General features: G+C 36.8%; 1 protein-coding gene across 1 annotated transcript in view; it reads right to left on the bottom strand.

The window, feature by feature from the left end:
• The window catches only part of KCNH5 (potassium voltage-gated channel subfamily H member 5), a 314219-nt gene that overhangs the window by 125232 nt on the left and 161106 nt on the right, over positions 1-27881 (bottom strand). The gene's annotated exons all lie outside the window — the stretch shown is intronic.

The following is a 27881-nucleotide window of genomic DNA, read 5'->3' as shown; positions in this document are numbered from 1 at the left end:
ACATCCATTCCATAAGCATTTGACAAATAAGTAGAATATCAGACAATGATTACTTCCATTCTACATCCTCTAAGCATTTGAAAAAAAAAATGACTCCCCTAAACCAAATATGGGTTGCTTCATTTTTCAGTTTCATCAAGCAAAATCCCTTTTGATGGAAGCGATATAAAATCAAGCTAGTGAAGCAATTTAAGAGACTTAGCATATTTTCCTAAAATCATTTTTTAAGAACTTTTGTTCTCTGAGTACAACAAATTATAATTTCACAACAGGAAGCTATAATTTATAAGTATTTAGTCAGTTTTTTGCTGTTAGTTAAAAATTCTGATGCCAGTGCAGACAATTTTCAAGATAGATGATATTTTGTTAAACTTGATTAAGAAGAATATAGTGCTGACATTTCTCAACTGGGTCATTAAGCCTTTGAATATTTCTATTTTAAAAATAGAGGTAATCATAGTCTTAACATCTCTATTCCACCATTGTGCTATTAAGAAAAACAAACACAGAAATGATGCTAACAAATTAATGACAGAAAAATTATGTAACAAATATGGAATTTCACATTTCCAGAAAAGAAAATAAAGAGAATTTATGTTTTTAAAATAATGGATATTTTTAGGATTAATGAAATAATGTACAATTGTGTGTTGCAATAGTACCCAGCTATTATAAGTTGTCAATGAACATCACAGATCTACCTATTATTTTGACATATTTAACTTGTTTGGCTCCCTAAGATGCTTGCAATATGCTATATTTACCAAAGTGTCTAACTACTGCTTTTAGTGTAACAAATTACTACACGTTTCACCTTTTTGGGTACATTAAATATTCATACATTCTCCTCAAATGAAAAGTTTAAGCACTAAAATATAAAGAAAACTGCCAATGTATTAGAAGTTTGCCACATTAATAAATGAGGAATGTAATCAACATCTCGATAGGTTTGACATATTTACAAAGATACCTATTTTTGACGCCCATTTTCATGTGAGTATGGTGTCCTACACTGGGGAGTACTAAACAAAGTAATAGTTTAAAGTAAGAGATTCAAATGTATGTATATTTTCAATGTTTTTTACATTAAAATAAGTTTCAAAAAGAGTGCAGAAAGTTTGTATGTAATCATACACAGCTTCTCTTTATTATGACATACCTCTGCCCTGAATTATTGATGTGCAAATATTCTTGGATTGTTAACAGACATTCAAGTTAACCATGGCCAAAAAAGAACTCTTAATTTCCAATGTCCTTCCTCCAACAGCCAAATGCACTTCTTCATCTTAGTAAATTGCAAAGCCACACCTAGTTGCTCAGCCCAGAAAACTACCAAGTCATTCTTCAATTCACTCTGATTCATCTCCAACATCTAATACATCACCAATTCCTCTTGGTTCTACCTTCAAAATAGAGCTGCAGTTCAATCACTTCTCCCTACTTCTACCAGCTTCTTTGCATAATCTTTATTAGTATATACTTTTTCACTTACTATATTTTCCATTTACTAGATTCTTTGGGTCAATTACTAAACCTCTCTAGACTTCTACACCCTCATTTATAACTTTAAAAGTGGACTAGAATCTTCACAAAAGTGTTGTGCTAAATGAGATAACTCATATAAAACAAGGTAAAAAGTAAATCTAGTACAGAGTAAGTATACATGAATTATTATGTATCATTATCATCATCATTATCGCCACATGGAAATAGTTTTCAAACAATTAATATTTCATGCAGCAGAAATATATATGGTCACACATAGACTTAAATCCAACCTAGTCATGGTCCAAGAACACATATAACCAGAGAACTGCCTCCCTCATTGATCATAATTTCTATCAATCATCCCTCACTTCCTCTGCTCCAGTCATGCGAGCCTTCTTGGTGCTTCTCAAACACTCTGAACCCATTCACTCTTCAGGGCCCATCCACCAGCTGTTCCTTTTGTTTAAAACAACCTTCTGAGAGACATTCAACAGGTCTATATCCTCTCCTCATTCAAGTCTCTGCTCAAAAACCAACTTGGCACAGAGCCTTCTCAGACCACCTGTCTAAACATCTTCTTTCCCTCATCTAACTCTCCATTCCCTTACTATGCCTATGTTCTTCATCTTATTTATGACTACTTTCATTTACATCACATATTAATTTAATGTTTATTATCTACGTTATCCATTAGAAATGCAAATTCTACGAGTGCAAGCATGGGCCTTGTCCTTTTTGCTAACTGTTGTATTTCCAGAACACAGACCAGTTCCTAAAACACAGAAGGTGTTCAAATACTTTTTCCAGTAGATTCACACTCACGTACCAAAAGCCTACAAAATAGGTTTTCAGAAACACTCTTTTTTCAAGTCAAACTCTCACCACTAGTGATACAAAAACATGGAAGGAATATACATTATTAATGCAGGTAGGAGAATAAAATATTTAGAAGCCAAGGTGATAAATTGGAAATGCCTATTGTCATTCATCAAATATGAATGTCCATGCTTGGCCTGGCCAGTTTTGTAGAAAACTGTTATATAATTTTACTCTTTGAATGGGATGCTAAATATTCAATAGTAATTCACCTTCTTCAATAATAATAATTACACCAATTTTTAAAAATTTGATAAGCCTCTCCTTGTATGATCACCTGCAAATTTTTAGGCTTAAGACAACTGAAAAAGCCTGACCAGGGGTTGCACAGTAGATAGAGCATTGGACTGAGATACAGAGGACCCAGATTTGAAACCCCGAGGTCACCGACTTGAGCATGAGATCACCAGCTTGAGTGCAGGGTAGCTGGCTTGAGCATGGGATCATGCTCAAGTGACCCCATGGGTTGTTGGCTTGAAGCCCAACGTTGCTGGCTTGAGCCCAAGGTTGCTGGCTTAAGCAAGCGGTCACTCACTCTGCTGTAGCCACCCCCCCCCCATCAAGGCATTAGAGAAAGCAATCAATGAACAACTGAGGAGACCAAGGAGCCACAATGAAGAATTGATGCTTCTCATCTCTCTCCCTTCCTGTCTGTCCCTATCTGTCCCTCTCTCTGTGTCTCTGTCTGTCTCTGTCACACACACACACACACACACACACACACACACACACACACACACTTAAAACAAGCTAATTTTACCAGTTTATTGAATTTAAAGTCTTGCTAATTCTGGCATACACACCAATAAATGGCTTACTTAAAGAGGTTTATTATTTTTTATTCACCACAAAGGGATTATTTAGAAGATAATTATGATAGATTAAAAATGGCTACAAATTCCCTGATTCCCCTTCTACTGAGCAGTAGGATATATACCCTTCCCCTCGAATCTAAGTATACTCTATCATGGTAATACAATCATATGCCAATATGTGGGCCTAGGTCTTAAAAAACTAGAAACTTCCCATTTCTCACTGTTAGATTAGCTGATTTTTGGAGTTTAGCTTCCATGTTGTGAGGAAGCTCAAGCATTCTTCTAGAGAGGACCACATGGAAAGCAATCAAGAACTCTGGCCAATAGCCTAGGCCTGTTAAGCACTGACCTTAAGACTGAGCATGTCAGTTTAAAATACTGACATGAGAAGACATTTCTACACTAAGGCTACATAGGTGATTCAACCATCACTTTTTTTCTGTTTATATTCATAATAATGAGATGTAAGATATGAAAGAAAATGTGCCATTGATCTATGATTGTGGGTGCCAAAATAGCTTGATAATATCAGCTTATCAGCCATATAAGTGGCTGAACCAATTAAGAAGTGGATTTTCAGACCCATTCAAGCCAACCTAGCTAATATCACATGCACTAGAAATAAGTCATGGCCTCCTAGCCCTGCATAAATTGCAGATTCATGAGTAAAATAAATGGCTGTTCTGGTTTTAAGTCATTGAGTTTGATTAGTTGTCAACTATAATATTAAACTCTAATAAAGCCAAATCAGTTCTTAATTGGGTAGGGAGCCTGAAGAAAAAGGGTAAGGAGCTTTTATCATGCATATCCAAGCTCATTTTGAAAAAATGCTTTTCTAAATATTTAATATATTTTATATTTTAAAACTCAAAAATGACCTTCCTTTCCACTATTGAAGCAGGACCCAGATGGCATCCTATGAGACCCCTTTGGGGCATTGGAGCCTTTAAGGGTGTATCCTAAAAGCTGGTAGTTCCCCTGATCTCTGTTGGGCTTTTTCTGCCTCTAGGTATCTTAAAAGCCATTCTCAGAAGATCTCACTGAGGGGTTTGAGGATCCCCATCTGCCTATATAAATCTTTTCCATATATCTGGAGCTATTTGGAAAAAGACAAAACAGTGTTATTAGCTAGATCTAATAAAAAAGGTAGTAGTTTGCAGGCGAAAAAGATTTGGTGTCTCCTGTTCATCAGCATTCAAAAGAAATGTATTTTTTTTTTTTTAAGTAAAAAGCATGATATGGTAGACCCATCGGAGTCATTGGCCTGGTGTGCAGGATTCCCGAGTTCGATTCCTGGCCAGAGCATACAGGAGAAGTGCCCATCCACCTCTCCACCCCTCCCCCTCTCCTTCCTCTTTGTCTCTTTCCTCCCGCCCGCAGTCAAGACTCCACCGGAGCAAAGCCACCGAAAGGAAGGTCATTGAGCTAAAGCCTACCAGGCTTACACGCCTCTGCTGTGAGGAAACAGGGACACTGGAAGGTGGGCTTCCCCCTCGCTCCTCTAAGGGAGGGTTCAGTCTCTTCCAGCCCTGCTCCAGCCACCTATGACCTAACCCTGCCCAGAAAGCTGGGGTTTGCCACTGAAGGCTGAAGGTGCCCAGGGCCGTCGGCCCCATCTACGACACTGTGGACGAGCCTAGGGTATTTGTTCCAAGAAGCAGGTAAACTGATCTCATTTGCACAAGGGCAACTTAACTATGTTTTGCCTGAATAGTCAGGTTTTTTATTCTTCCCTCAAAGATCTCTGTTGTGGGTGTTGATAGTCCTATTTTCTGCTGCTTTGCTTAATATATAGTGTTTCCTTTATCCTTCCTACCTCAATGCCCCACTCATATTTCAGGCTGGGACCTACTCCTAATTTAGAGCTCTCTTTCCTCCTTTTGCCAACTTGTATTATGAATTTACCTTTGCCACCCAGCTTAGTGTATCCCAAGGTTCTCTTTACCATGCCACAGTCACAGAGCTCCAGGGAAAAGCAACCTGGTCTCAACTCTCCAGGCAGAGGAGAACAGAAGCTCCATATCCACGCATGCTGCAAATGGCTTTTTCCAGTCTACCTGAATCATTACCAGCTAGAAGCAGCGGTCATTGGGACTTGGACATGAGCTGCAAAGTATAGAATAGTGACAACAATTCCAGTGCCATGCAGACTTTTCCTGTGGGGAATTTTCCTGGACTCCTGCTCCCTGTGACAGCTCCTAACAGACTGAACTGTGGTTGGGTTGCATTTTTCAGGGATTTGGCATAGTGATGGGGCCAACTTGGACTTGGTGAACATGTTAAGGACACTACTCTTTTATGGATTCTTGCTGTATTAGCCAAGAGTTTGCTTAAAGGCTTCTAATCACTGTAAAAAAAATAGAGGACTGGATGAAGAAGATGGGGCACATATACACCATGGTATACTATTGAGCTAGGAGAAATGATGACATCGGATCTCTTAAAGCGGAATGGTGGAGTCTTGGTAGCATTGTGCGGGGTGAAATAAGCGAATCAGAAAAAACAGGAACTTCAGGATTCCATACATTGGTGGGACATAAAAGCGAGACTAAGAGGCATGGACAGGAGTGTGGTGGTTACGGGGGGGTGGGGGGAGGGAAGGAGGGAGAGGGGGAGGGGGAGAGGTACAGAGAGAACTGGATGGAGGGTGGCGGAAGATGATCTCTCTTCAGGTGATGGGTATGCAACAGAACTAAATGACAAGATAACCTGGAAATGTTTTCTTTGAATGTATGTACCCTGATTTATTGAGGTCACCCCATTAAAATAAAAATTTATTTATAAAATTAAAAAAAAAACTCAAAAATGCCTTTTTAAAATATAAACATTAAAGCCATGAGTTAATGTTAAGTGTTTTCAATAAGAGACATAGGTTAAAAGATTGTATGATGCTATAACACAAATCAGAAATTTTGCTATTCATTCAACCATTGTTGCATTCAGTAGATATTTACTGAATACCTATTTTATGCCAGCCAATACACTAGCCACCAGTGATACAATGACAAAATAGGCAGACATAACCCCTGCTCTCAAGTCGTATACACCACTTCCTACGGAAAGCTATTAGTCTTTTATTCTCCCAAATCATAATCTTTGAAGGAATACTAATGATCTTTTTCTTTCACAGTTTACAAAAAAAACCCACAAATAAATGTATAGCCATTCCAAGTATAAGACTATATCTTATTTCTCACAATTAAACAATTTGCAGAGTCAAACAAAAATCTATGTTCAGCTATTTAATTGCCACTCAGTTTCCACTCCTATGGCTGCTCATGCTACCAGATAAGCATGATATGCAGATCCGAAGAAATTATGTTCTCCAGTCACTTCATTCTGTTTGTTCCTTAGGTCAAGCTCTATCCATTCATCTCCTTATTAATTATTTGTATTTTTCAGACTTGTCGTGCCTGTTCACGATGACATCTGACATTTACTTTTCCTAATTATCTTTCTTTTATAAATCTTGGCAAGTAATCATTGGCCCTAGACCGAGCAATTTAAAATATTAATATGAGAATGCATTTCTGGTAACCTTTAAAGGCACATAGGTGGTTCAACCGTCATTTCCCTTTTTATTTAATTCACCTTTAATAATGATATTTAAGGTATGGAAGGAAAATGTTCTGTGGTTGTATGAATAGCACACAGCCTCTTATAACAGTTGAAATAATTCCAGTTGGCTTTAGAACAAAGTGAAGAAGCTGATCTTCCAAAATTTCTAGTTTCAAAGCTCTACACTTCTTCCCACTATTTTTAAAATTTATTTATTTGTTTGCTTGTTTATTTATTTATTTATTGTGTTTACATAGATTCTAGTGTCTCCCCAAATGCATCCCCCCTCCCCATATTCCCCTCAACCCCTCAACATCTCCCTTACTCCCCTCCCACCAGCTCCCTCCCCTCTTCCCTTCAGATTTAATTTTATTCCTCAGTTCACATTGTTCCTTGGATTCCTCAAATGAGTGAGGTCATATGATATTTTTCTTTCTCTGCCTGGCTTATTTCACTCAACATAATAGTTTCCAGGTCCATCCATGTTGTTACAAATGGTAATATTTTCTTCTTTTTCATGGCCCCATAGTATTCCATTATATATATGTACCACAGTTTTTTAATCCACTCAAAATGGGAAGACAGAGAAGTGCAATCCAAATGAACCAACAAGAGAAGATCCTTCCCACTTTTTTAGAATGGCTCCCAGATACTCTTTTGTAATGATCCATATATGTAGGCACCCTCTAAGCATCCACTTATAAGCAAGACATTTCCCCTTTTCTAGTATTCACTTAATCTATGCTCCATTCCATCTAGTACCTAAACTATGTCAGTTATCTTGTTAGAACTAATCACTTCAATCATTTTATTAAGTGTTAACTATTAAAAACTATTTAATATACTATCCCTCTCAGAGATATTGGGATTTTGAAAGGGGAATTTCAGGTAATACAGCTGGTTGAATCTTTATTTGAATTAACTGTCAACTAGTTAGATAAGTTGAGACATGAAAGGGACACATTTTAGAACTTCTCAAATTATACTATAAATTGAACAGATTGCTCCAGCTCACAGCTGGTCCCATGAGTACTGTAACAACTACCTCTATTAAAATAGTCTCAATAATTAAGTGGCAATGCTTATGGATATCATTTCCTACATACCCTAAACAGTCACTTAATTTAGAATATTAATCATGAATGTGTGGAACAGCGGATAGAGCATCAGCCTGGCATATGGACAACCCAGGTTTGATTCACAGTCAGGGAACACAATAGAGGCAACTATTTGCTTCTCTCCCCTTCCTTCTTCCCCTTTTCTCCTTCTTCCCCTCCTGCAGCCACTGGCTCAACTGGGTTCTAGTGTCAGCCTGGGCACTGAGCATAGCTTAGTTGGTCTGTCAGCCTCAGGCACTAAAAATAGTTTGGTTGATTTAAGCATTGACCCAAGACTTGGGCTGCTGGGTGGATCCCAGTGGGGAACATGTAGAAGTTTATCTTACTATATCCTCTCCTCTCACGTTAAAAACAAAAAAACTCTTTTTCTCCACAGCCTCTCCAACATTTGCTGTTACCTGACTTGCTAATAACAGCTAATCGAACAGGTGTGAGGTGGTATCTCATTGCCGTTTTGATTTGCATTTCTCTAATAGCTAAAGAAGATGAGCATCTTTTCATATATCTGTTGGCCATTTGTATTTCTTCCTGGGAGAAGTGTCTATTCATATCCTCTTCCCATTTTTTTATTGGATTGTTTGTTTGTTTGTTGTTGAGTTTTATGAGTTCTTTGTATATTTTGGATATTAGGCCCTTATCTGAGCTGTCGTTTGAAAAAATCATTTCCCATTTAGTTGGCTTTCTGTTTATTTTGTTATCAGTTTCTCGTGCTGAGCAAAAACTTCTTAGTCTGATGTAGTCCCATTCATTAATTTTTGCCTTCACTTCTCTTGCCATTGGAGTCAAATTCATAAAATGCTCTTTAAAACCCAGGTCCCTGAGTTGAGTACCTATGTCTTCTTCTATGTACTTAATTGTTTCAGGTCTTATGTTAGACCAAAAACTCAGAAACATTGATACGTAAAGACACATGCAGCCCCATGTTTATTGCAGCATTGTTCACAGTGGCCAGGACATGGAAACAACCAAAAAGCCCATCAATAGATGACTGGATAAAGAAGATGTGGCACATATACACTATGGAATACTACTCAGCCATAAGAAATGATGACATCGGAACATTTACAGCAAAATGGTGGGATCTTGATAACATGATACGAAGCGAAATAAGTAAATCAGAAAAAAACAGGAACTGTATTATTCCATACGTAGGTGGGACATAATAGTGAAACTAAGAGACATTTATAAGAGTGTGGTGGTTACGGGGGGGAGGGGGGAATGGGAGAGGGATAGGGGGTGGGGAGGGGCACAAAGAAAACAAGATAGAAGGTGACAGAGGACAATCTGACTTATGGTGGTGGGTATGCAACATAATTGAACGACAAGATAACCTGGACTTGTTATCTTTGAATATATGTATCCTGATTTATTGATGTCACCCCATTAAAAAATAAAATTATATAAAAAAAAAAAAATAAAAAAAAACAAAAAAAAAAAAAAACTCAGAAATAAAAATACTAGTAAAAACAAAGAATCAAAGGATCAAAATAGCTTTATCTCTGCTTGAAATCAATTTTCATTATTCTTTATAATTCAGCACAATTTGATTTGAATAAGACTAGTACATTCATATTGCTTAAACAATTATAGAATTTTTTGTAACTTTAATAAAGACAAACTGGAAAAAATAGATCAAAGCCTCTAAAATAAGTGGAACAATAACTGTAGATAATCAGTGAATACTGAACTCATCATTTTAGACTTATTTATTATTATTCCAGAGAGCTTCCATAACATATCAAAGATAAAGCAACCAGCGGTGTGGGAGACTGCAAGCTGACAAAGTCCTTGCAGTTTAAGGCTTAGCCAAAGGTTAAGTTCTTTCCCCACACCTCCATATTGGCTATAAAGCTGAGTATTTGTATTTGTCCCATCCTCCTACCTCACTTGCTTTATTAAGTAGCTAGAGGCAATTTATATGTACTTCCTCTCACCCTTTGTTTGTTCTGATGTTGGTTGATTTCAGTTTTGCAGGGTGGAGGGTTTTCTGCACTTGGGAGAATTCTTGGGTTGCCCTGGAAATATGATTTTGTATCAGAGACTTCCTTATTTGCATATGGCTCTGCACTATATAGTAAAGCAGACCAGGGGCTTTGCTTCAGCTCTTGCAAGCAAAAGGTTGCAAGGAGACCTCTCGATCCCATCTTTTTTTCTCTCTGAGTTTATTTCTTTATTCTGCACCATTCTCACTCAGGACCTGGACAATTACTAGCCATGCTGGTCTGTGGCAGATGGTGCTAGAGCAGGGACCTGAGGAAGAGAAAACTAAATGAAAAGCAGGTGACAGAACTCCCCAAGTGTACACAGTGAGTAAAGTTTTTGGGAAAAGAATAGTCGGGAGTAATAAATTATGGCACAATTAGGGTCAAAAGTAAGGAACATTTTTGTAAGAATAGTTATGCAGCTAGAATGCTTTTTACAATATGTTCAAGATGTGTGCCCCTAGTTCCCAAAGGAGGGAATGGTTAGTTCTGCTACAGAAAGCAAGTAGGTAAAGTTCTGAGAAGGCAGTGGTGTGAGGAGACTATGGCAGGAGGAATGAAAGTGGTGGTCTCTCTGGCAGTTGGTGCTGTACTTTGTGGCTTGGGGGCCAAGGAACATAAGACAGTGTGGCTGCTCCTGGTTCTCTCTGGCTGCATGGTCTGCTGCCGCTCAGCTAAAATTGAGATAGGGGAGAAATCTCAGCATAGTCAACCTGAGCTGTCAGTTATAGCAACTCTGGAATTTGAGAATGGATAGGAGACTCAGGTATTAGGAAAGTTACAGTTTTTCCTGTTATTGTCTGATTCTAGTTTCGGTTTAGTTTTTGTCTGATGTTGTCCAAAATGTGTCTGCTTTTAAGGCCTGAATTAAGTTCTTGCATGCAAAAATTGGATATGCTGGCTCTTATATTGAAAAAATAAGTTTCATCCCTACATTTTTGCTTTAAAAATTGGAATTTGTAAGGAGTGCTCATTTAAATTTAAATAAAATGGAATTTAAATTCTAAACATTTGATAATTTAGTTTGTGTTTTGTGAAGTGTGCTTTGTGTTGTCTTTAGGGTTGGGAGCCAAGTAGCAACTCAAGTATTAGGATTAATCAGATTTATGTGTCATACTTGTGTCTCTGTACCGTAAATTGTCTTGTTTGAGAATAAAACTACACTCAGGTCTGTGAAACAAAGGAATTAAGCAAAATTAAGCAGGGTCCTGATAAGTCATTTCAAGAATTTGTCTTAATCTGCTTCAGGCAGTTGGAAGAATAGTATAAAAATGCTAATTCTGCTTGTCAGACCACATCCTGCAAAAGAGGCCCCAAGGATATCAAGAATTTGGCTCCCCTGATGCCCCAAAATGGAGTTAACAATACAAAGGCATAAATTCAGAGGACTCTTAAATATAGGAGCTGATGTATCTGTTATTGCTGAGCAACATTGGCTTTCTTCTTGGCTCACTCATGAAGGAGTCACAGAGCTGTGAGGTTTAGAGCAAAGTAAATTTCCCTAACAAAACTCTTTTTTTATAATGAGAAGATAAAGAAGGTAAAACTGAATTTTCTTTTTAGCCTTCTGTGTTCTCTAGATTGCCTGTTAATCAATGGGATAAAAATGTTTTGAAAAGTATGGGAGAGTTACTTGTAAAAGCATTTACTACATTTTGTCAGACTTTTGGAATTGACCTGAGGACAGGTGTTCCTTACAATCCCCAGGGTCAAGGCATTGTAGAGCATGCCCATCAAACACTTAAAAGTCAATTAGAAAAAATAAAAAAGGGGATTCATAGCGTGGAACTCCTGCAAATCTTTATCACGCTCTCTTTACTTTAAAAATTTTTTGAATACTGATGTACAGGGCCATTCAACAGCCAAGAGACTCTGGAATCCAACAAGGAAAGCCTTCCCTGAAGTGCAATGGAAGGACCCACTCACAGGAATCTGGCAAGGGCCAGAACCTGTTCTCTTGTGGGGCCGAGGATATGTGTGTTTTTCCTAGGTCTGCCTAGACTCCTCGGTGGGTTCCTGAACATTTAGTAAAACACTGTGAGTCAGGAGGATATACTCACTGCACAAGAGCAATTATATAAGATTTATTTTACTTTTAAATTTTTTTCAAACATTTCCTCCTCAGAACTTATTGCAGCTGAGAGGCATTTTACAACAGCCAAGAAATGGCCTAAGTCTCTTATGCTGTACCAGGATATAGTATTAACTGGCCCTAAGTGGCAAAATTCAATCAAATTACTAACTTGGGGGCAAGGGTATGTTCCAATTTTGTCATCAACAGGTCCTCTTTGAATGCCATCAAGGAACAAGGAAGGTGAAGCCTCATCATAGATTGACATCAGCCCCTAGAAAGCAACCTGGTTCCAGAGATCCAGAATGCCCATTAAGCTTAAGGCAAAAGCTTACTGTGCTGGAAGCAGTGGTCATGGGACTTGGAAACCAACTACAGAGAGTGAGAATGTGACAATAGTTCCAGTGCCATGCGGGCTTTTCCTGAGTGTGACTCCTACTTCCTGAGACAGTTCTCAATGGGACTGAAGTGGGGTTGGGTTGCATCTACAGGAAATGTGGAATGGTGATGGTATCAGCATGGACTTGGTAAACATATTAAGGACATTCAAAACAGCAAAGACTCTTATAGATCCTGCTGTATTGGCTAAGAATTTACCTGATAATCTACAATAAAAGGCTTTAATCCCTTCAATGTATTAAAACACTCATTTTGATATCTGGTAGAACTAACTGTACTAAGTTTGTGTTTATTCTGTATTTTTCCAGTATGCCTCCAAATTGGAATCTCAGAAACTGGGAAATCAGACAAGTACAATATCAGCATACGAACTAAAATTTAAAAATCAAAAATGGGGATATGTGGGAGACTGAAAACTGGAAAAATTCTTGCAGTTTAAGACTTAGCCAAAGGTTAAGTTCTTTCCCCACACCTCCATATTGGCTATAAAGCTGAGTATTTGTACTGGTCCCATTCCTCCACCTCATTTGCTTGATTAAGTAGCTAGAGGCAATTTACATGCCCTTCCTCTCACCCTTTGTTTGTTCTAATGTTGGTTGATTTCAGTTTTGCAGGGTGGAGGGTTTTCTGCACTTGGGAGAATTCTTGGGTTGCCTTGGAAATATGACTTTGTATCAGAGACTTCCTTATTTGCATATGGTTCTGCACTATATAATAAAGCAGACCAGAGTCTTTGCTTCAGCTCTTGCAAGCAAAAGGTTTTAAGGAGACCTCTTGATCCCATCCTTTTTTCTCTCTGAGTTTATTTCTTCATTCCACACTGTTCTCTCAGGACCTGGGCAACTATTAGCCACGCTGGTCCGCAGAACAGAGGCAACCAAAGATTAAAAGTATATGATAATTTTTAGATGTACTCAGCAGCTGATACAAAGGTTACCTTAGCCATTATAAATAAATAAATAAATAAATAAATAAAATTGGAGGGAGCTGTCTTAGGTACTGAACACAAACTTAATTGAGGGCACTCCTAGATCTGCCAACCAGGTACACAGGTCACTCTTTCTCATGTTTTCCAGAAATTCTAAAACCAATGAGAGGCTGAGGAAGAAGAAATATGATGGAGTTAGAATGTAAAAAGGCACATAGAGATTGTTGGTAAGGCACAGTCTCCCAGACATGACAGTAGGAAAAGTAGATACTTTTATTTTGACATTGTTTTTCTAACTGTAATGATCAAGAAAGACTAAAACTTAAGCCAAATCCAAATGATAACAAAAAAACAAGATATCTTTGTATCAGATGATGATATGATTTAATTATGATATGATCTCATGAACAGATGATAATGACATAAGTTGTATTTTTTAGGATATTTATAAATTTTTTATTTTCCTTCTTTTCCAGGTAAGAGTAGAACAGATAGAGAGACAGACTCACACATGCACCCCAACCAGGACCCACCCAGTAAACTCCATCTAGGGCCAATGCTCTGCCCATCTGGAGCCATGATCGCAACTGAGATATTTTTAGCACCTGAGGTGGAGGCTTCATGGAGCCACCCTCAGAGCCCAGGGCCAATGCACTCAAACCAATCAAGCCATGGCTATGGGAGGGGAGGAGAGAGAAAAGGAAAGATGGTGGAGGGGAAAGGGTGGAGAAGCAGATGGCCACTTCTCCTGTATGCCCTGACTGGAATCAAGCCCAGGACATCCATACACCAGGCTGATGCTCTACCACTGAGTCAACCTGCCAGGGCCTATTTATAAATTCTTAGATTGTATCTTTTTATTTAAAAACAACTTTAAAATACAAAATTAGGAAACCATAACAATGAGATTTAGATACCATAGCAGCCCAATAATGAATGCAAAGATTTTCCTATGTCCTTCAAATTATAAAAGTCAAAGACCTGCTGTTCTTCCTATTTATAAGTCTAGCTTTATCAGTAACAAAAAATGAGAAAGTACAGTAAAGTCCCAAATTGTGACAAAATGACCAAAAAAATGTACAGTTGTCCTCTATTTTATGCTAGATACATTTTTAATTACTTTCCAGTATTTCTTATTTTTCAGTAATGACACCTGAAATCACGTCTCTAATCTTTAGCACCAAAATATAAAAAGAAGCAATAAATAAAGAATTATATTAAATCAATCACTCTTTCTATATGTCTATATAGTAGGTGTTACTGTTATGCTTACATTAATATGGAAGCACTAAATATAATAATAAAATAATATTGAAATACATTGGTGCCAAAACACATGTATTATTTATCCAAGACTCAAAGAGTGAAATGTCACTCTTAACAACCTAAATAAACTGCTAGTGATCCAAAGAACAGTACCTATAGAATAACCACGAGCTTCTCTTATCCTCTGAAAAATAGTGTTATAACCTATCTTCTTGTTGACATTCAATACAATTTATTCTTGCTTCCAAACATTTGTTCATGCAGTTCCCTTGTTGTAAATCTCAAAACATGGCCACAAATTATTCCTTACTTGGTATGCACATCTCTTTGCAATGAAAGTTTACTGCTTCTTCCACCAAAATCTATTTCTTTTCCTTTGTGCTGGCTTTGACTTCTTCTTTTTCAGTAGAATGTGGCAGAGACGATATGCAACTTCTAATGCTAGACCTTAAGGGAATCTTTATATTTGACCTAGGTCTCTTATAATGCTGCCTTGAGATTACCATTCCTGAAGAAGCCTGGGTTGTACTGAGGGAAAGCAAAGATAGAGTTCTTGTTATCCTTGTAGTACCAGTAGAACCAATACCTCAGGTGAGGTGCCAACTAAATGTAGCTGCCAGAGGAAGTCCAAGCATGAGGAGCAGAGGAACCAGTTGCTCATTCAACCAGTAGGGTCATGAGCAATAATAAATCATTCAGTATTACTTCACTATGTTTTGGAGTCATTTGTTACATAGCAATAGATAATTTATACATCTCCCCCCACCCTGAAAGCCCTCCCTTCCTAAATCCCAGCCACTCTTCAGGGCTTATTATTCCCTTCATAAAACCTACTCTGATTATTTTAGGTCAAGGAATTTCTCTAACCTCATACAGAACCTATCACTACATCACTCTTTAAAATAGTAATTATGTTTTGCTTTATTAATATTTTAGGATCACCTGGTTTATTTATCTGATATTATATCTTGTTATAAATACAAGTTCTTGAATGCAAATATCTTTTAAACTTACTGAAATCTGTCTACTGACAGCATATTTCTGAACACATAACTACTTAACACATAAAAAACAAAGTTGAATTATATTTAAAAGATTCTCCTTATGTAGTAAAGTAGACAGCAAGTACATAAAAACCACCCCAAGTCAAATCTGACTGAGAATATCATCACAGTATTCTGAATTGACAATTTTAAGAGATGGAGGAGAAATTTTTTATTAAGAGGTGCAAAATCACAAAGGCTTCTGGCTATAGGAAATATAACCTGTTAATTAATAATAAGAATATCACAACCTGGGTACATCAGTTATTGAAACCACAGAGTTTATAAAAATAAATACAAATGACATTGTAATATTGTAGAACAAGACTACCAGAAGATTTTCTGTACCAAGTATGGATCAAAAATTCAAACTCTGCCACATGGCTTAATTATTCCATTTCCTGTAATATTATAAAATGAGTCCACTGAAATGTTGTTTATAACATGAGGGAAAAGTAAAATGTTCAAAACTGAAGACTGTATAATACAAATGATGGCACAACAATACAATTGAAAACATTAAGATGATAATGGGGCTTCTGGGCATGTATCTGAAAAGATTAATGACTTTTTTTAGAAAGAAAACGTGTTACTTAATTTCACTCTTTGCAATATGATACATATCTGTGAAGGTATGTGTGTGGTAGGGGAGATTTATGTGTATTCATAGAAACATTATTAAAGGACACTGACTAAATGTTAATAGTTATGATATTTGGGCAATAGGAGTTGTGGTGATTTTAAACTTGCCTGCAATATTTGATTTCTTGCAATAAGCTTGTAATATTTTTGTAAAAAGAATAAGTTATTTGCATTTTTAGAAAGGTAGAGCTATAAACCTTCATGAAGAGTTATTATTTCATCCTCATTATAAAAATATAAGGAAATAAATTCAGAATTTCAGTCTCAACAATTACATGACATAACATCTATAATAGCTTTAAGATTGATATTACAAATAACAATCATTCTATCCCATAGAGGACTTTCTTGCAGTCAATGTTAGTTGCCTACCAGTCACTGGTCTAACCAAAAGTTCTATTAAATATTTTAAATTATTGATTTGAGAGACAGAGAGAAAGGAGGGGGGGGCATCAATTTGTTGTCCCACTTATTTATGTATTCATTGATTGATTCTGATATGTGCCTTGACCAGGATTGAACTCGCAACCTTGGCATATCAGGATGACATTCTAATCAACTGAGCTAACTGGCCAAGGCCAAAAGTTCTTAAGTATGAACAGCAGGCCTCAAAGAATTAAGTACTCCCAAGACAAAGAATGTAGTAGACCAAGTGGAAGAAGAATGCACTCCTTGAATGACATGCAGCAAAAGATGTCTGGGCCTATCAATAATCTGGTATCTGCTTGACTGAGTACCAAAAAGAAGCCCTTAAATCTGCTTTGGGTGCCACATTACCAAAACAGCCATTTAATGCAGTAGAAAAGACAATTTCCTAACACCTTTGTTACATAAAAGGAAAATTTTAGTTTACTTTGCTTATGTGTATTCACTATGATACATATCAACATTAATTAGGCATTATTCTTTATTTTGAGAGAATTAACACTTCAAGAGAACTTGTTATATACTTAGTGATGCAATGAAATTTCTATTCACTGAATTTTAGAAGGCAAAATGCCCAGGAATCTAACATTTGTAATCTCTGCATCACCATCCTCAAATTGTACCTTAAATCATTGCTGCATCCACTGGCCTATATCACAACTTGGTTGTGATGCTCTGCCACCACCTTATAAAGTCTGGTTCCATCTTCAGCTGAGCTCCTCCTTCTATTTTCTCAAATATTAAGGACAGTCCACTGAACTCAAGAACAAACAAATGTCTTTTATCAGCAATCTCCAAACTCTTTCTTGAAAGCATCAGGCAAAGTGACCTGATCAGATCCAGAGATCCAGCTGCTTGTCACTATTCCCTTGCTTTCCTTCTAACCTGAAAACCACACTAAACATCAAGGTTCCAAACCAGATAAACAGTGTTTTGGGTGATAGGGGGTAGGCTTCCATTTTGGATCTGGGGAGAGAGATGAGATATTGTCCATTTCTTCCTGTAAGCAGTTCCACAACATACACAATTTATAGAAACTTCACATGTTAGAAATGTAAGAAAGTTCCAGCTTTTCTAGGAGAAACTGATTGGTTTCAGCAGGCAGACACTTTGGTCAAGAGCACTTCCCTACTGCTCCTCTCAGGTCCATCACGGGTCCCTCGCTTGATAGGACCCTTTGATGGAACCAGTTACCGAGCGCTTTTCATTCTGCCTTCAGAATAGCTCTTACTCTCAGCCTCCTTCCTATTAACATCTCAGAATCTAGTGTTAGCATCCTGTGGCCAGGTTACCACACAGCTGCCTAACTGCTCTCCCTATCTCTAGTTTCTGTCATAATACCGCCTGCACAATGCCACCAAGTAAAATCTCCCATAATACTAATATATTGTGAGTTTTATTTTCCCCTTAAAATAATATCTAAAGTATGCCCATAGCATGTGAGATCCAGGTACTCTGAGGGAACCTGTAGGATATATACAATGGGAAAAATATTTCTATGTGCCACACTTAGCACTTTGCATTTTTTTTCTGTACGTTAAATGATCACTTCCCTATTTGAATTCTGAGCCGTTGGAAGGAAGAAATTATGTCCTCAACTTCTATTCCAATCAAGTCAGTTTTGCCCAGTGAATAAATTTTAAAAAGTTCATTTCTCCTGGCTATAAATAAGGGATATGAGGTTTTATCTGACTGTGAGGGTATAATGGAGCATTAGCATGACGGTATCTTTCCAGCCGCCTATATGTGCATGAATGATCTTACTGCCTATTAAAATTTCATGTAATGCATAGCAAACAGTTCATCAAGGGAAAGAAAGGCAATAGTATCTCTGAGTAAATTCATTTTTAATGCCTTTAAGGCAGGTCCAGTATCATCTATTTCCTTCATAATACCCAAGAATAACTAGAATATTCTTCACAAAGTACATGACCAACAAAAGTTTCAGACTAACATGAAAAAATAATATAGTGGCTGATCTAGATTCTGTCCTTTGTTTGGTGAAATGAGACAGATACTTGGTGTGAGAATGGGAGACCTATTAAGTTGTACGCACACTGTCAAAACTTCCAAGAATGGTATTTTAAACATTTTATAATTATAACTCAGCAGTTTTTACATTAGCCACTAGTCAGGGTATTTATTAATATATCTGGTACACATTTGTTAAGTGTCTACTATGAGTAAACACAATGCTAAGCACTAAGGGAGACACAGAGATAAGCAACTTTATATACATATTTTTATTTTTAACTAATACTTGGTTGTAAAATTCTATTCTCAGGAATGAGTATAAATTTTTTCACAATTCTTAAAAATGTTCTAAATAAGGTATCTAAAAAAAATATCAACATGGTAATAAAATCTCAGGTTAGCCTCTTCATCGCTGATTCAATGTTGCCTTTGACAATTTTCACTACTCTTTGCCTTTTAAATAGTGCCATCTTCATCACTATTAGGACACACTGCTCCTCTACTGGCTCTTGTCTCCTTCCTTATCTAAGCGCTTATACAATAAATCATTCAAACCAGCGTCGTTTTGAGAATAAAAGAGAATACTCAATAGTTATGTTGGGACAACAGGAGTAAGAAGGGCTTTTCCAGATAAACCAGGGACATTGAGTCATTTCACCATTGTTTGAATTATTTTATCTACGGTGCCTTCCCCCACTATAACAGACAAGGGTTTGTAATGATCAGATATGGGTTTGTAATGATCATTTGCAACAGTACTTACTCCTTAAAGAAGTCTGTCCAGTTATAAGCTATTTAATAATATCTGATGCTCTCTGCGTTCAGATGTTACTAAACTGACCCTGAGAATCTAAAATGAACAATGAATTTTCAAAATTGTCATTACGATACAAGTATGTTCTAGAGAAGACAAAATGAGTTGGTCAGGGTGTAAGGAATTTGATTTGATGGTGCCGTCCAACATTTGCAAATTGTACTCCATTAAAACACTCTAAGTCTCTGTGACGGTAACATGTTTGTCTAAAAAAAAGTAAATAGTTTCTGGATCAAATAAGTTTCACATTAGTTCTCCCTCTTAAAGAGTCCCGATTCACATTAGCACATCACAATACATATTAGCATTTCAAAAGCTCTGAGAAGCCTTGCTGTAGACACCATTTTTCTTACCTGTTTCTTCTTGGAACCCTTTTTGTTCATTTAAAACCTACGAACAGTTTGCATATCTCCATGGGTCAATCATTTCAGCCTGCAAGTGGGGTGAGGTACAGACATCCGGGCATATGGGGGACTGTTGCCACAATCCCAGGATGCTAATGCAGGCCAGCAACTGAGAAACCCATTTTTGCAAATCTAAAAACTAGTAGGGCTACATCAGCCAGTGTCACAGATTGAGGTGCAGAAGAAACTAGTCTTGAAAGGTAATGCCTCCCTGAAGAAAGAACAACAGTAAGAGCACTTGGTGGTTAGGCCAAACTTGAATTTGATCAAAATATATAATCTAGGCCAGTGGTTTTCAATCACCAGTTCCTGGACTGGCACGAAATTTCTGGCAGACTGGCAGTTGCAAACCACCCATCTAGGCAATGGCAGAGAGCAAGGTGAATGACAGCACACAGGAGTCAGCAGGGCTCAGCACTTCCTCTACTCAAGGCTTGTTGGGATTTTAGGCACAGACTTCATGCATTCCTCTGCCACTACGCTTTGTAGGTCTAATGACACATCAATGTTTGTTAAATAAGGGATAAAATGCTCTTTTAAAAAGCTTGCTCTTGTGGTTTTAGATGAGTTGTACTGGAGTTCAAAAGAGACTAAAGACAGGTCAATAAGCTACCAAGTTGGTCACCATCTTTGTGAAGAGGGAAATGAGAAGGAGCAGAAATAGACCAGGGGCTGGTAGATAAACCAAAAGACCTGAGAAGAATCAGCAAGACAGAATAAATGAAGCCTAATGCAGTTAGATTTGTTGCAGTCTCGGAGGCCTGGGAAGGGCTGGCCCTATCTTGGCATTCTGCATATTCAGTCTGTACTGTCTTTCTTTATGTTGATCTTACCTTTCCAATTCATTTTTGTAAATCACTTCACAGTTGTATATTTTTATTTCTCTATAAAAAGTGTAAATTTATTGTAGACAGCATAACATTTTCCATGAACTGTGCATTTTCTAGGAGAAACTTGTACATTGCTTGCAGCAATAAGTTAACTGGCATTAAGCATGGATTTATATGTGATAGAGCACTTCATTGACTCTTTTTAAAGAGAATAACCCATCCTGTGTTTAAACATAATTGAATCTTGTAACAACAAATCACCAAGAGATTATCATGTATAAAACAATGACGTTATTATCAAATTAAGGGAAAAAAATCATGGGATGATAGATGATGGAAAAAAATCCATCACCTGGAAACTTAAAGAGCAGAATATATTACTCCACAATGATTCCCAAGAACTATGATTCATAAAAACTGAGTATTCTGGCTACAGAAACATTCTAACCTCTGCCTATTCATTGGGATTTAGCTAGAAAGTAAAATTTAGTTCACCACCTATAATGAATGAAACCAACACCAGCCTATTAAGTCAATGGAACTGGCATTGATTTAACAGGTTTCAAAGCTTTTAATTCTTGATTGGATAAAACTATCATCATTTTCTAATTCGCAAGACAGTATAGCCTATGAAGCACTATGTATCCCATGCATGATATATTACTAATTTCTTCTCTCTCTCCCACATTACCAGGCTTCACTCTTTCCTAATAACACTTGGTACAAAATGTGCACCTTTTCAATAATAAATCATTACTGCCGAGTTTCGACATATATGGAATAAAGCCATCCCAAGTTCATTCCACTGGGTACATCACTATGGCAGAAATGTCAACTATAATAAGCATGTGATAAAAAAGATCTTCAGGGCTCCTGGCAGGTAGTACATAAAGCTGACAGTAGGTTAAAACTGAATATTTACATGAAGAGGTTGGGTGACTGAAGCTGACAGCTGTCATTAACACTGTCAAGAAGAAGAAATATGCCACCTAAGATTTCCCAGCTTTCATAATTTACAGGAACTTTTGCATCACATCTCATCCTTTTGACAAACACGGGTTTGGGCCTGACTCTCACTTACTCTCCCCACCATCTATACGTCCTCTGCACCAGTTAAGGCACTTAGCATCTCTCAGCTGAGTTACTGCAACAGCCTCCTTACCCCCATCCTTGCCAATGATCATGTTCCAACTGGGCAATATTAGAACTGAGTAATATTAGGTTTTTCTGGGGAAGGGGGACAAAAGAACCAGAAAACTCAGTTGCTTAACAATATATATAGTTCATAACTACAGGGTGGTTGTGGATCAGACAGTTCTTTATGTTTTCCCAATTTATAGGCCTAAAATGTGACACTCAGTGGGTAAAATAAATGCCTTTTGTAATTGCTTCAGTCATGAGGCAAACTTGTATGATTTATCTGAAAATGAGAACTATGTACAAATCAGAGGTGCAAGTCTGTATCAATAGGTTATAAAGCTTCGGGAACTCAATAAAAATGAGTTGGCCAACTGGCTAACTCACAAATATTACCTATGGGAAGTATGAATGTCTAATAAACCAATGTTCTTTGAAATTCATTAATTATTGCTCTCTCAAATTGAATTTATTTGGGTGATACTGGTTAACAGAATTGTATAGGTTTCAGATACCCAATTCTGCAACACATCTCTGTATACCGTATTGTCTGTTCACTGCCCACTGAGTCAAGTCTTTGTCCGTCACTATTTATCCCCTAAGCCCTCCTCTACCTACCTTCCCACTAACAATCACCACACTGTTGTCCGTGTTCACGAGTTCCTTTATTTTTATTTTTTGTCCTTTGAGGCACTTAAAGAAATCAAACTCTTACTTATCATTGCTCTTCTGAGTAGATCTTGAATACAAGAATGTAATAAAATTCCACATCCATATATCATAAAGACTCAGAGTCCTTCTCAATATTTTCCCCAAATAAACGGACCTAGGAGACCGAGTATAGAAGTAACTGCAAATGAAAGCCACCCTTACTTAGACTGCAAACCACAAGACTGCTGCCTACAAAGACAAAGTGATTTCTGCATATGCACAGATCTACTGGCGGCTCATGCTCCAAGGGCTGATCTGGTTCTAGCCCTCTACTTTTAATTAGTAACTCAGGCTTCTAGCATAAGAGGGTGTTTTAGGAAGCTAAATACACACTAACTATAAGCATGCAGGATGCCTGAGGCATGAGAAACTCCTGAGGTAAATGATAAATTTTTAAAAAATGTAATTAAACTAAAAAAAAAAAATCCTCCCACAGAAGAAAGAATAGAGCATAGACTACAGTTTGCTTCCAAGAACTTGATTCTTGCAGAAGTGAGATTTTTGCTGGAGACTTTGTTTTTGTGTTTATTACCATAGAAGAATTAAACTACAAAAAGGAGTTCCTAATAAAACAATTGAGTACCTTGTGTATAAATGTCTTTCTTTCCTTTTAAATGACTGGCAAGATTAGGAGCATGGGATTTCTGGATCAAATGGATCTAAATTCAAGTCCCAAAAGCACCACACAATAGTTTATAACCTTGGAAAAGTTATTTAATCTTTTTGAGTTTCCGTTTCCATAGCTAAAAATAATAAGGATAATGATAAACCTTTTTAGGAAACTGAATTTCATAATGCAAAAAAAGAAAAAAAAATGTTAGCACAAAGGTCTCAACTTACAAAGTACTCAAGAAATTAAGCTACAATTCTACAGTAAAAAAAAAAAAGTGGGCCCTGGCTATTTGGCTCAGTGGTAGATCATCATCAGCCCAGCATGTGAAAGTCCCGGGTTCGATTCTGAGCCAAGATACACAGGAGAAGTGCCCATCTGCTTCTCCACCCTTCACCCTCTCCTTCCTCTCTATCTCTCTCATCTCCTCCCGCAGCCAACGCTCCATTGGAGTAAAGTTGGCCCAGGCACTGTGGATGGCTCCATGGCCTCTGCCTTAGGCTCTGGAATGGCTCCGGTAGCAACAGAGCAATGCCCCAGATGGGCAGAGCATCGCCCCCTGGTGGGCATGCCGGTGGATCCCAGTGGGGCACATGCATGAGTCTGTCTCTCTGCCTCCCTGCTTCTTACTTCAGAAAAATACAAAAAAAAAAAGTGGAATTTTGTCAGCTCTCTGTATATTGTTATATGGGAATATGTCAATAACTTCAATAACTTATGTAGAATAGATAAGTTGTTAATGATACAATTTATCAGTCACAAGAATAAACAGAAAAGATGAATATCTATTAAAGACATAAAATTTGAAATTAAAAATCTTCATGTAATTTATATTATTACTATCTGTGGTGTGATACATTATCTCTTTCTGCTCTCTATTCAGTATCAGGCATTAAAATTACTGTACCTTTGACAGTTTCATTTGAAATTTAATTTTTTTATCTTGCATTATTGTGAATTATCAGAGGTATTGGCATTCTTCATAGAATTTGCTTCTTCTTTGTATATTTTGAAAAGTTTGTTATTATAGTTCAGTTTTTAGTACTATTCAAATGTACTTCTAATATAGCCCTTATAATATTTTTTAAATTCACAGAAGTAGGACAGAGTTTTGTGTCCACTTTCTGCTATATAAGAACATTTTTATTAAAGATGTTTCATTAGGCACACGGAGCAATGTTTATTATATAGCTGCTTCACAATAAGCTGCATTTATAATTTTTTTTCTATCACAAACTTATTAATCTAAGTTTATATATGGAGAAGTTTTTGATGGTGATAATATGTGAGAGACACTGAACTAAACATTGTATCTCATTTCTTCCTCAGGCTTTTATAATCAAGGGCATGGTACAGTTTCCTTATTAGGAGTTAGTTTTATAGGTAAATATATCTATTCTAATTGAATTTATTGCAGTGACACTGGTTAACAGAATTATACAGGTTTCAGGTGCCCAATTCTATAACACATCTCTGTATACCATATTGTGTGATCACTCCCCCAAGTCAAGTCTTTGTCCATCACCATTTCCCCCTGTACCCTCTTCCACCTCCCTCCCACAATCCCCACACTGCTGTCCATGTCCATGAATTTTCTCTTTTTTTTTTTTTGTTGTTGTTGTTCAATCCCTCCACTCCCCTCACACAGCCCTCCCCCCATCACCCAACAGCTTTCAGCCTGCTGTCTATAAGGAATTTTAAAAGTCCTTTCACAATGTAAGAAAGTAAAAAGAAGAATCTTATTTTCAATGCTGTGGAATAAGAATCTGATCTCAATGGGCACACCAGTTAAGATATTGTAGCATTCTATAGTCAGAAAGAGATCTTCACTCAAAAAAAGAAAATGTATTGCATACAACAATATTCCAGAAACTATTGTATATTCATACATTTTTTAGAATGAAAATATAATGATAATTTGTAGATGGACAAGAGCAACAGATAAAAGACAGAGAGTTGTGGGCAAGTAAAGATGAGAGGATTGTGAAGAGTTTTGACATCTTAGTGGCAACCTTCTCATTGTGCCCATTTTTTTCTCTTTTTTTCTATAATGAACAGTTTGTATAAATGTAGTGCAGTATTTGTTCATTTGCAAACATCTCAGAAACACAGAGCTATTTTTAGAAAATGATGAAAAGTAAGTCCTTGATGTGTTTGTTGCCAATCAGATTCATGCTTAATGTATGTAACACTTATAACTTGTGACAGTGTCCACAATGCTGACATTTATACGTTGTACTGCAGCGTGGGGCCACACGCCTTCATGGTGCTAATGTATAGTGTAATATAGTCCCTGGAATGATAACACCACCATTCTGACTCACCCGACTGCCACTTCACAACAGAATTTAGAACATTCATTTCTCACCTTTTCTTTTTTTAATGCAGCCTACTAAATTTGTTTTATTATTATAATACTGTATATGCTGAACATGCTTCCTGGGTGGATTTTAATTGAGTAGCATAACTCTCCAGCATTAGACACAGATGCAAATCCACAACCAATCAAGGTTCTTATTCATAAAACATGCAACTTTAGCTCTATTTAGGTCAACATCGTTATCATTTGGGAAACTAAGTTAATTTTTTTAAAGTAATTTCCGCACAATAGCCTTTAGCTTTCTATTATTCCCTTCTTGCTATATGACCTAAGAAGTTTTTACAACATCCCTGAAAGTTTTATTGTACAGGGATGTTAGCTTACAATGATAAGTTTCTCTGGTTAGGATTTAAGTCTCTAAACATCAGTTTAGTCCGAAATTACATTGAGCAATCACAGCGGGAACTGTTTAATGAGTTAATTAGTACTCACTCTTCCAGGATGGCTGCGCTCATCAATCTGGGAGATAAGCAGCAGATGCCTTCACTCAGCTCTCTAAAGTGTGGTTCTTTCCCCACATCCTCATTGTCCATCTAACTACCTGATCCAACCAGGACAACTTTTTTGAGTAAAAACTGGACATATTAAAACTTCAGGAGAATTCAGTTACCTAGGATGTGCCTAAGTAAATTCAGTTGCCCTGCTTAGAAGGCTAGTAAATGAGTTAGTCCCTTCAGTACCCTTGCTGCTACTGCTATCCATGGGACATAAATGTTTGTATCAAAATTCTAGGACACTTTCAAACAGGATGCTAGCAAACTAGCATTCATTAAGACTAGTCTTGTAAATAACACATACAAAAAAAATGAGATTGAAATAGGCTTTAATGAAATATATACTTGTAGATGCATAAAATTTCAGTTAGAATACACAATAAGCTATTGATACTACTGAATATTTCTGTAGAGTAAAATGATGGGGTTCTGCGGGTGGAAGGAAACTTTCCATGTCAGATCCTACAATTCATTTTTTTTTCCAATATGGACATGTATTATAGCAATCACTATTACCATCCTCATCATCACCATCACCACCAACACCACTATCACCACCATGATAAACGACTCATAATAGGTAGAGAGACTAAAACTGGAGGAATGTGAGTTAAGAACCTTTAAGCCATGGGGGCAAATGTCCTTTGTTCCCAATTACAATACGCAGATAGAGAAATGTAGGCAGGTGCTTTCTCTTATCCAGACACAGAAATTTAGCAAGTTTCTAGTCCTGGAAGCATCCAACCTGATAACCTCAACTCTTTTTGCTACTTAAAGAACCATCAGTATTGCTGAAAGGGCATATTTTTTTTCAAGTTCTGTGTTAGAATTTTAAAAACTATTTCTAATTACAATTATAGTAAAACTGGACAATAACTCACAAACTCTATTTAGCCTGTAATGTACTGATAATATGACAGTAATAGCTTTCAGTATGTGTGTAGCCCATAGTTAAAATCTGATTTCCCTGCTTTGTGATTTGTATTCCAAACAATTGACTTACAAATGAAAATTACTACTCTAGGCTTGCCATTTAACCAGCATTGAAGTATGTACATGTAAGGGATATAAAGATGCCATAAATATGCTAGCTGCTTTTAAAAAGGCAAATGACAAACACCAAGAAACAGTACGCTAGATAATAAGTTAGTAACTGGAAAAATTGATGATGATGAAAACATTAAAATGTAAGCTTAAATCAGTGCAGGTTCAAAGTACAGAAATTTTCATCTGAATTCTGCAACAAAAAATTATATCACACCAGTAAAAACTAGTTGAATTTAGACACAAATTAGATGCTTTTATTTTTTAAAAATAATTAAAAACAAAGACACATAAGTAATATGTGAATTATTTATATAACTTAATAGGATGACAATATATATATATAAAAAAAACAAGATGATCTCAAATCCCTAAAAAACAAGTATTCTGCTTTAACGAATGAAAGTAAAGACCAATCCTTAAAGTAACTATATTTTCATGCTTTATCTTAATTCTCAGGAAAAAAACTTGAAATACCACAAAAAACTTTAAAAGTATATAACCGAAAAAAAAACCCCACACAATTAAAACTAAAACTAACCAATATGGTACTACATAGGTCATTTCATCTCTCTGGACCTTAATTATCTTTTCTTTGAATTACATGATATCAAAAGTTCTTTTCAGTTCTAAGACAATTATATTAATTATAATTATTATTATACCTCATTTTCTGATAATATAGTAAGTACAGTGTGTCCGTAAAGTCATGGCACACTTTTTGACCGGTCACAGGAAAGCAACAAAAGACGATAGAAATGTGAAATCTGCACCAAATAAAAGGAAAACCCTCCCAGTTTCTGTAGGATGATGTGGCAGCATGTGCGCATGCGCAGATGATGACTTAACACTGCGTATACAGCGGAGCAGC

This window comes from Saccopteryx leptura, chromosome 6 (assembly GCF_036850995.1).
Source record: "Saccopteryx leptura isolate mSacLep1 chromosome 6, mSacLep1_pri_phased_curated, whole genome shotgun sequence".
NCBI classification, from domain to species: Eukaryota; Metazoa; Chordata; class Mammalia; order Chiroptera; family Emballonuridae; genus Saccopteryx; species Saccopteryx leptura.
Note: the sequence above shows the minus strand (reverse complement) of the source record. Positions and strands in the feature narration are given on the sequence as shown.